The sequence below is a fragment of the Pan troglodytes genome, chromosome 12, assembly GCF_028858775.2.
Source record: "Pan troglodytes isolate AG18354 chromosome 12, NHGRI_mPanTro3-v2.0_pri, whole genome shotgun sequence".
In the NCBI taxonomy this organism is placed as follows: domain Eukaryota; kingdom Metazoa; phylum Chordata; class Mammalia; order Primates; family Hominidae; genus Pan; species Pan troglodytes.
In genome coordinates this window covers 91,175,451-91,186,531 of record NC_072410.2, presented here as the reverse complement: position 1 = coordinate 91,186,531, position 11,081 = coordinate 91,175,451, and the positions used below count along the sequence as shown (strand labels likewise).

Sequence of the window (11,081 nt, the reverse complement as noted above, 5' to 3'; positions counted from 1 at the left end):
AATTATATATAAAATAATATAATAAACTACTGGGATAACTTTTTTATAATGAATACTATGCATTTCTTTAAATCAGTTTATCACACTCTTCTGATGCATTCTCACTTTCAATAAATCATTCAACACAATTTTCCCAGAGTGTATCACTGTAATTTCTAGATTTTTCAGTATAGCATTTTTTGAATCTGTATATGATACTGTCCCTGGAAGTTTTGTCCCAAGCCATAGGATATTCACATAATATATAACGGGTATTTTTCCCCATTCACCCTAGAGTTGCATATTTCTGATGTCCATAAGTAAACCTTTTACTGTATTATTATAACATCCAAAGTTACATTAATTTGTCTTTTGAAACAATGACAAAATGTATTTTGTCATTATTAATGATCAACATTTCTAATCAATTTTAGATTGATTAGATTGATTGATTAGATTAATTACAGGTAAAGCTCAACATTATCAGTACCCAAAACTAGCACTGGATGAAGGTTATTTCAGGCTCATGTGCTCCCCAGACATCATTGAACATTGTTATTCAGAATGAAACCATTGAGAGGGTCCCCTAAATAGGATAAACTATTTTCTGAGGTACAGCTATAAAGAGGGAAAACAAACCTGCAGACATAGAGCTCCCACAACATTGCTAGCACCTTTTGTATTTGTGCCCTCCTCTGCATTCTCACGCGTGAGATGGTGAGATAGGTTTATTTTTTGTATTTATAGATGGACACATATGGCACCTCAAGCAAAAGAAAAAGTGAGGGATGGGCAAAATCCAGGGTGGGGGAAGTAAACTGCAGGGATCCTGGGATGGGTCACTAAAGTGAAGAAAGAATAGTAAGGACCAAGAAAGAATAGCTCCAGGAACCTCGAGAACTGCATTGTGTCTGTGCTCTCAGAGCCTTCCCTCTTTCCTCTATTTAGCTTCATCCTTTCCTCCTCTAGATAGTTTCTCTATGGAACACATAGTCATGGTACAAATTCTCATTATTTTAGTTCCATAAGCTGACAAGTAGTAAACCATCACCCTCTCACTTCCACCATATAAAATTCCAGGAACTATTTCTAGTTTTTATATTCTAAGCCAAACACATGTTACATGCTCTAGTTTTGCCAGCACTAAAAATAATTTAAAATATAATTATTAAAATTTAGTAAGTATGCAGCTCCACTCCAAAACAAGATGGAAGCCTCAAAGAATCAGACATTGTGAGGAATCTTCAAGACACTGAGAAGAGACAGGATTGGAGAGAAGAGGGAAAACCACACACCATCTCACAGGTGAGAATCCAGAAGAGGGCACAACTACAAAAGGTGCTAGCAATGTCATGGGAGCTCTGTATCTGGAGGTGGCAGAAGCTGGGATCATGAGGGGCGACCAACATAATAATGAGATTTGTGGGCATACTTCAAAGGAAGCAACCAGACTGGTTGACTAACTATAGATCTCCACCTGCCTTCTGCAGGCCAATCACCTGCAACAGAAAATGTCTTCAGGTGGGATAAGTGTCTGGGTATCTGATCATTTCAGGGGAAAATTAACAGTTTCGCTCAGAAGACCAATAGATGGTGCTTCATGCCTAAGGGTATGTCCCACCCATCCCTGGCTCTCAGAGAAAACAGTTCAAAGCATAAAACTTAATAGTAGCTTCACCCAATTTTCTTTAGTGAGATGCACAACGACCATTATGGAACAGGAAATCTAATCTAAAAAAATTATCCCATAGACAAGAATTTTCAGATTTCTGAAGAGTGAGACATGAAAGACAGACAATAAATGCAATTTATTGTTGAGTAAAATGACTTAGTCAGACAACTAGAAGAAGAACAAAAGAGCAATCTGGATGCTGACATGTCCAAATGGGATAACAGTGGCAATGACATCATCATGCTGGCCAAGCAGACTTATGGTAATGTACATGCTAATGAGAGAGATGACTGACTTTACCCAATGTGAAGGACTGCTCAAAAATTCATCAAACAAGATCAGTGCAGCCAAGAAAATTGCTAAGACAAGATCTAGGATGGATCAGCTTAACTTTATCGTTACAAACTACTGCTCAGACTCAGCCTGCAAGCCGCACTTGCTAGCCCACCTGCAGCACATCACCCTCTACTGCCACCACCTCAACATCTGCAGCAAAATCACGGCCATGGTTCATAACCTCAGTGAGGAGCTTGTCATCTCCAGGATGGACAGCACAGTAACCCCAATCCAGCAGCCAAGGAATTGCTGAACATTGTGTTTGTACGATGAACATCGTGGTACAAACAGTGAAGGCATCCCATGTGATCTCCATCAAATGCCAGTAAGAGAAGTATATGAGTCCCATGCAGGCCTTCGGCAAGTTCAAAGCTATGGACAGCATCTAAAGTCTGCCCTAGCCAGCAGCCCCCACCCTTCTGAGTCACAGTTTTTCTTTTCTTTTCTGAGATAGCATCTTGCTCTGTTGCCCAGGCTGGAGTGCAGTGAGGACTGCAGCCTCCGCCTCCAGGACGCAGGCAATCCTCCCACCTTAGCCCCCCAGTAGCTGGGACTATAGGCCCATGCCACCACACCCAACTAATTTTTATTTTTTGTAGAGACGGGGTCTTGCCATGTTGTTCAGGCTGGTCTTAAACTTGTGGGCTCAAGCAATCCACCCGCCTTGGCCTCCCAAAGTGCTGTGATCACAGGCATGAGCCACCACACCCAGCCCTAGTCACTGTTTTTCATTCATCAAATACATTTGCTAAGGAGAATACTGATGTGAGATTCTATTGGGAAATAGGCAGATTTTTAACTTGGCCAACTGGTGAATTTTGCAAGGACATGTTTGCATTTGAGTTGGTCAAAATATGCATTCAGTATCTAGCAGCATATTTCCAGCTATATTTTTTCTAATCTAAAAAAAAAGAAACTTCTAAGGCAAAAAAAATTAAGGCCCAGCACTCCAAAATAAAGATATTATATCAGAAAGATGAGGAGGGATATTGTACCCATAAAACAAGAACAGATATGAAAAAGAATACATCCGAGGCCTTAGAAATGAAAACAAATTATTGAAATCAAAAAATTTAGTTATTAACTACCTAATTGGATACGGTTGAAATGCAAATTAGTGAGTTAGAAGATGAAGCTAAAAAAGCACACAGTGTAAAAGGATAAAGACCATGGAGAATACATCCAGAAGTGCCAAACTTAATCTACAGAAGAAAGTGAGAATAAAGTAGCTAAAGAACAAAAATGCAGATTTTGTCAGAATTAAAGAAAGCTATGTGTTTTTACCTGAAAAGGACACTGAACTGCTGTCCCATAATTTCAAACCCAGACTCTGTCCTTTGCTTGATGGCGCTGGTTCCCTGTTCCTCTCTGCCAATGTGTGAGACTCTGCACTATTGTGAGACTGGGAGCCTGAAGGAGGAACAAAGGATTTGCTCCTTCCTGTTTATTCCCTGATTCTATCAGTGTCACTACAGCAATGGTTCATCAACTAAGAGCACCAGTTGATTCCAGTTTACTTGTTTCTTCCAATTTGCATTTTTCCCACACTAACAAAATAGTCATTTCCTCACCCCCACGCCCAGTCCCCTAGAGCCGCCAACACCAACCAGCCAATACCTCTTCAGAAGTCCGTCCTAGTTCCAAGGGTTTCCTCTTGTAAGACCAGAGACACCAGCTCCAGTCAAGCAGCTATCAATCATTCAGAAGTCTGAGTCCCACCATCATGGAACTGTATTCCAAATTCTTGAGGTACAAGTACCAGCCAAAAAGTGTCCCTCCATCTCAGAGTTTGAGTCCCAAATCTACAAGGACTGCTCATTTACACCTTAAGGTTTTATGAATCCCAAATCCTTCTCTTTGTACCCTCAGCAAAAGGAGTAGTAGCTTCTTTCTGTCACTGTTGGCTCTGGGATACCTCACTCTCTCTTTTGTCTTTTCTTTACATAAGATTGTTTCTTATGAAATAATTGGTATAATTCTTGTCTCTGTATGCACCCTGAATGATACAACTCCCAAAATTTCTGGTATGAACATAGCTGCATAAGTCAAGGTGTCACCCTTTGTCCTCTTGCAAGGAGACATTGAGAATGAGTAGAATAAAATATCCTGCAAACTCCAATTTTTTTTTTCTTTTTGAGAAGGAGTTTTGCTCTTGTTGCCCAGGGAGGAGTGCAACAGTGCAATCTCAGCTCACTGCAACCTCCGCCTCTTGGGTTCAAGCGATTCTCCTGCCTCAACCTCCAGAGTAGCTGAGATTACAGGTGCCCGCCACCATGCCCAGCTAATTTTTGTATTTTTAGTAGAAACGGGTTTCACCATGTTCTCCAGGCTAGTCTCAAACTCCTGACCTCAGGTGATCCGCCCGCCTCGGCCTCCCAGAGTGCTGGGATTACAGGCGTGACCCACTGCACCCAGCCTACATTTTTAACACAACTAGGAGACAGATAACATTTTCAATCTCCAGAATATGTATAGGGGTTGCCAAAAGTAGCTGAAATCAGGTATAAACTAGTGTGAGAAAGAAAAAGAAGTACAGAAAGTTAAAAAAAAAAAAAAAAAAAAAAAAAAAAAAGCCCAGCAACAGCATAGTTCATAATGTGCCAGCAAAAACATACAGTTCCAGAGATATGGGACTCATCAGAAATGGAAAAGTTATACCTGCTGTTTGCAAAAATGGGGTCAGAAATTAGGATGAACAGGACTGAGATTGGGCTGAAACCACATAAGCAAAGTAGCAAGAGCCCAGCAGTTGCATATCTCAAAGCACTGGCAAGGATACACTACTTGCAGGTGAGAGGTTCACTCTGCTGTGTAAAACCTGCATCCTTTATTTACAACAATGGCAGCAGGAACTGGAGCAAACATAATAGTGGAAAAAGCACCCAGGGCTGAATTTAGTTCAGAGTTGTCAGAGTAGGAAGCTATCAGCCGGTGCGTGGGTGAGTGCTGGGGGATCCAAAGCAGAACACCAAAAGCATTTGCTGCATGAATTTTACGGGCTTGAGTAACATGTAATGCAGCAGAGTTAAGTAGCATTCCTTTGTCCCCATCTTTTTACAGCAGTAACATCTGGCAATCTTGGAATCTAAAATAAATAAATAAATAATAATAAATGTTAAAAACAACTTGATAAAAACAGTGTTGCATCCACTCAAGCCTTAAAAGCCTTTATACTGAAGCACCACCTGTTCTGAAGTAAGCCTTTACTAGACAGAACTAAAACACTCTGATCTGATGCCAGTATCAGGCACACCCACCATATCTGCTCTCAACAATGTACAGCAAACCACACTGATTAGAGACATGCTAAATCCTCTTCTCTGGTCACACATGAAGGCTCTTTCTTGCTACAGGGTAACCTTGTCTCCAAATGAGAATCTACTCTGAAGTTTTCCCAGTATTATATGTTGGAAGTTCCAGGTACTAATTATACCTTTCTTCTTCTCCAAGTTCTGAACCAAATTGATAAGCAGATATGAGTCAAATAGGAGGGGAAATATCAGTTATGTTCATAATAAAGTTGAAACAGAGAACAAAGCTTGCACTAGAAATTGAAATGTGCTTTTTTTAATTTTTTTATTTTTATTTTTATTTTAGATGGAGTTTCACCCTTGTCTCCCAGGCTGGAGTACAGTGGCATGATCTCGACTCACTGCAACCTCTGCCTCCTAGATTCAAGTGATTCTCCTGCCTCAGCCTCCTGATTAGCTGAGATTACGGGTGCCCACCACCATGACTGACTAATTTTTGTATTTTTAGAGAGACGGGGTTTCACCATGTTGGCCAGGCTGATCTCGAACTCCTGACCTCGTGTGATCCACCCGCCTCGGCCTCCCAAAGTGCTGGAACTACAGGCATGAGCCACTGCACCCAGTCTGAAATGTGCTTCCTAACTTACCTCCAACAGCTAAAGTATCTCACTGACTTCCAGGCAGAGGATGGGAAGTTGTGGGGCCTGAGCAAGCACATCATGGTTTCCACCAGCATTTTGCATAGAGGAGACAGCCTAGAAAGAATGTCAAATCTCACCAATCAAAACAGCTGGCTGTACAGGAGAGAAGGCAAAAAAAACAGACCACTCATGAGCACTGCCTCTTGCCCTGATCTCACCAGCAAGATAAATCGTCCCACTCGTGTTGAGGAAGTGGGAGGGAGTGGTGGGAAGAATGAGAAATATTGTTTCAATGCTGTTTTCTCCCTCAGGGTAGGCAGAACTCCCCTCCATGCTTTAGAAGAATAAATAAATAATAAGCATAAGCTCTTCTACGTTTCCTCAGTTCAGCTTCCCCCACTCCACTGGAAAGAACCTACTAGACAGAAAGAAACTAAAAATATAAAGATAAAGAAAACTAATAAGCAATTTTCAACAGGGGACTGTGGGACTTAAACAAAAATGCTGGCTGTGAGGGGACACATCTTAAACAGAAAACAGTCCACCCATCCTCTGACGCTGAGAGAGGAAGGTGAAAGTAGATGCACATATAGACAGATAGAGGTACAAAACTGGTAAGTCGGGGAAGTTAAAGCCTGATTATATCAGTTCTCTCTGTGAAGCAGAAGACAAATCATCTTGAAGGAGAGGGAATCAAGAAGGGTGAAGGTTTAGAAGAGCCACAACAGTGAATAGTAGTGAAAGTTATTTTTGGAGATCGTGAATCTGTTGGACACAAGCAATGCCATTCCTTCTAGCATAGTTTTGCATACTGGGGATGGAGCAGAGAAGATGAATGGTTTGATTCATTAATGCTTTCCTTCTTTACTTGGCTCTCAACACATCACATTCCCATGGTTTCCTTCTACCTTATTGGCCATTCTACTCAACCTCCTTTGATCATCCCTTTTCAGTTTCTTGACCTCTAGACTTTAAAAATGCCTCAGAATCCACTTGTTGGACATGTTTTCCCTCTATTTACTTTCAATATTCATGTTGAAACTGAATCCCCTTGTGGTGAAATTAAGAAGTGGGACCTTTGAGAATTGACTAAGTAACAAGGGCTCTGCCCTCATAAATGGATTAGTGCCTAATTAAAAAAATATGTTGGAGGAAAATAGCTGATGCCCCTTTTGCCCTTCCACCATTCTGCTATATGAGAACACACCATTCATCCCTCAGGAAGACACAGTAACAAGGCAACATCTTGGAAGCAGAGAGACTAAGGCCCCACCAGACACTGAACCTACAGTCACCTTGATCTGGGACTTCTCAGCCTCGAGAACTTTGAGAAACACATTTCTGTTGCTTATAAATTACCTAGACTCAGGTATTTTGGGACAATAGCATGAACAGACTAAGGTGGTCATATTGATAGTATGTACCCCCATACAATGTGTTGAAAATGACACTTAACCTATATTTTATTCCTTCTCTAAGAATCCATAGCCCCAGTATAATCATGGGGGAAAAAGAGATCCAAATTCAAAAACATTTCACAAAATATCTGAATAATACTTCTCAAAACCTTCAATGTCGTTGAAAACAAAGTAAATCTGAGAAACTATCACAAAAAAAAGTAAATACAAACCAGGAGGATCCTGATGAGACAGGACAACTAAATATGGTATAGTATCCTAGCTAGGATCCTGAAACACAACACAGACATTCATTTGAAAATAAGGAAATCTAAATGAAATGTGTGTTTTAGTTAATAACAACCTGTCAATATTGGTTCTTTTTTTTGTGTGCACACAAATGTGTGTCCCATGATAATATAAGGTGTTAATAATAGGGAAAACTGGGTGTGGGGTATGAGAAATCTTTCTAGACTATCTTCAGAATTTTTCCATACATCTAAAATTAAAAGTTTATATTTGAAAGGATTGTAATACATTACGGTACTGATATTTGAATTTAATGATTTATAATAGGTACTCTCTTTGTTTGTTTTATTTTGTTTTTGAGACAGTCTGTTTCCCAAGTGGAGTGCAGTGGCACAATCGTAGCTCACTACATCCTCTAACTTCTGCCTTCAAGCAATTCTCCTTCCTCAGGCTCCCAAAGCATTGTGAGTACAGGTGTGAGCTACCATGTTCAGCCAATAGATTCTCTTGAACTAGACCCTAGTATTTAATAAAGCAACTACCACAACCCGAATAATAAAAAACTAATCATATTATGACATGTCATGGTTTTGAAAAATTGGCTATTTAAGGAAAAAATTAGTGATAAATTCTTACTTTACCATTACAAATTGATTGAAGAGTTAAATGTAAAAAAAACTCAAGTAGAGAAATAAACTAGGCTTTCAGGAAAAATAAAGGATCAAATTCCAACACAGTTTCTACCAACAGCCTCTGCCACAACCACAATCCTGTGGGTGTGAAGAGTGTGTGGGGGTGGGAAGGAAATAAAAAGTCATTATGAAAAAGAAGAAAAGGAAGGAGAGAACTTAGAAGAAATACAAACAAAAATCATCTCTAGAAGAAAAATGTAGAACAGTAAATACAAAAAAATACCGAACACAGGCTGGAAACAAAACCCTGACTATGGAGAAAGTACTTGAAAGTTTGTAGGTCTAGAAGTACTAGCCTCAGAGAACCAGCTTCTGTAGAAGAATTTGGGAAGATAAAACCACACAACATAGAAATTAAACAACCTGTTACTGAATGACCTTTGGGTAAAGAATTAAGGCAGAAATCAAAAAATTCTTTGAAGCAAATGAAAACAAAGAAACAACATATGAGAATTTCTGGGACACAGCTAAAGCAGTGTTAAGAGGAAAGTTTATAGCACTAAACACTCACATCAAAAACTTAGAAAGATCTCAAATTAATAACCTAACATTATACCTAGAGGAATGAGAAAAACAAGAGCAAACCAACCCCAAAGCTGGCAGAAGAAAAGAAATAACTAAAATCAGAGCTGACCTGAAGGGAATTGAGACCAAAAAACCATACAAAACCAAAAATTAATTCTTTGAAAGAATAAAGAATATTGATCAACCACTAGCTAGAGTGATAAAGAAAAGGAGAAAGAAGATCCAAATAAACATAATCTTGAAATGGCAAAGGGGACATTACCACTGACCCCACAGAAATAAAAAAAAATCCTCAGAGACTATTACAAACATCTCTGTGCACACAAACTAAAAAACCTAGAAGAAATGGATACATTCCTGGAAATATACAATCTCCCAAGGTTGAACCAGGAAGAAACAAATCCTGAACAGAAAAAATAATTAGCTCTGAAATTGAATCAGTAACAAAAAGCCTACCAACCCAAAAAAAGTTCAGGCCAGATGAATACACAGCCAATTCCTATCAGATGTATAAAGAAGAGCTGGCACCATTCCAACTGAAACTATTCCAAAAAATTGAGGAGAGGCTCTTCCTTAACTCATCCTATGAGGCCAGCATCATTCTGCTACTGAAACCTGGCAGAGACACAAGAAAGAAAGAAAACTTCAGGCCAATATCCCAACACAGATGCAAAAATCTGCAACAAAATACTAGCAAATCAAATCCAGCAGCACATCAAAAAGTTAATCCACCACGATCAAGTAGGCTTTATTCCTGGGATTCAAGATTGGTTAACATATGCAAATCAATAAATGTGATTTATTACATAAACAGAACTAGATGCAGAAAACGCTTTTAATAAAATTCAACATCACTTCATGTTGAAAACACTGAACAAACTAGGCATTGAACGAACATACTTCAAAATAATAAGAGCCATCTATGTATGATAAACTCACAGCCAACATTATATTGAATAGGTAAAAACTGTAAGCATTCCCCTTGAAAACCAGAATAAGACAAGGATGCCCACTCTCAGAACTCCTATTTAACATAGTACTGGAAGTCCTAGCCAGAGCATTCAGGCAAGAGAAAGAAATAAAAGGCATCCAGATAGGAAGAGAGGAAGTCAAACTATTCCTATTTGCATGCAGTATGATTTCATACCTAGAAAACCTCATAGTCTCTGCCTAAAAGCTTCTTGATCTAATAAACAAGTTCATCAAAGTTTCAGAATACAAAATCAATGTACAAAAATCAATAGCATTTCTATACACCAAAAACATCCAAGCTGAGAGCCAGATCAAGACTGCAATCCCATTCACAATTACCACAAATGGAATAAAATACCTAGGAATACAGCTAACCAGGGAAGTGAAGGAAGTCTTCAAAGACAGCTACAAATCACTGCACAAGGAAATCAGAGATTACACAAACAAATGGAAAAACATTCCACATTCATGGACAGGAAGAATCAATATTGTTCAAATGGCCATACTACCCAAAGTAATTTGTAGATTCAATGCTATTTCCATCAAACTACCAATGATATTTTTCACAGAATTAGAAAAAAATGTTAAAAAGAAATAAAAAATGGTAATTCCTTTTCCCCATATAGTAGGGTGTTTAAAGTTTTCCCACTGATAGTCTTTTTATTTTTCAAATTCATTTTTCCCTGAACGTTTCATTTGTGTTAGTTTCTGCCTCTATTTTTTCTAGCTCATTAATCTTTTCTTCTCCAATGGTTTTTTGTTTTGTTTTCTTCTGCAGTGCTTTTTTTCATTTCAGACTATACACTATAGATTTCATCTATAGAATTTGATATTTTAAAAATCTACTTAATTAAAATACAATTATAATTTTTAAAAGTGGTCATAGAGAATGTTGTTGAAATGGAAGTCAGACAAAGGAAACACAAGAATTAAAACCACTGAGACAACATTTCTTACTCATCAGATTGGCAAAAGTTCAGGAGCTTGACAATATATCCTGCAGGCAATGATATAGAGGGGAAAAGAACTTTTATAGATAGCTGGTGGGAATGCACTCTATAACAACCCTAACTGGAAGAGAATATAGCAATCTCTGACAAAATTACCGATGCATTTACCTTTTGACTCAGCAACCCCACTTCTAAAGATACACCTCTAGTGATACAAAAACACATGTGCATGAGTCATACATACATGTTATTATACATTTGTCCAAACCCATAGAATGAACACCAAGAGTGAACCCTAAAGTAAACTTATGGACTTCGGGTGATTATGCTGTGTCAATGTAAGTTCATCAATTGTTAATAATTGTACCATTTTGGTGGGGGATGTTGATAACGGGGGACACTATGCACAGGTGGGGG

The 11,081-nt window shown here is 38.8% G+C and overlaps 1 long non-coding RNA gene across 1 annotated transcript in view; it reads right to left on the bottom strand.

Annotated features, from left to right (window-relative positions):
• Positions 1–1,768: 1,768 nt before the first annotated feature.
• The window catches only part of LOC104004929 (uncharacterized), a 155,622-nt gene continuing 146,309 nt past the window's right edge, over positions 1,769–11,081 (bottom strand). Inside the window, exons 10-11 of the long non-coding RNA XR_010149586.1 lie at positions 5,886–6,032; positions 1,769–5,072 (exon numbers count right to left, since the gene is read on the bottom strand). This is a non-coding gene — a long non-coding RNA (uncharacterized LOC104004929). The remainder of the gene's footprint in view (positions 5,073–5,885; positions 6,033–11,081) is intronic.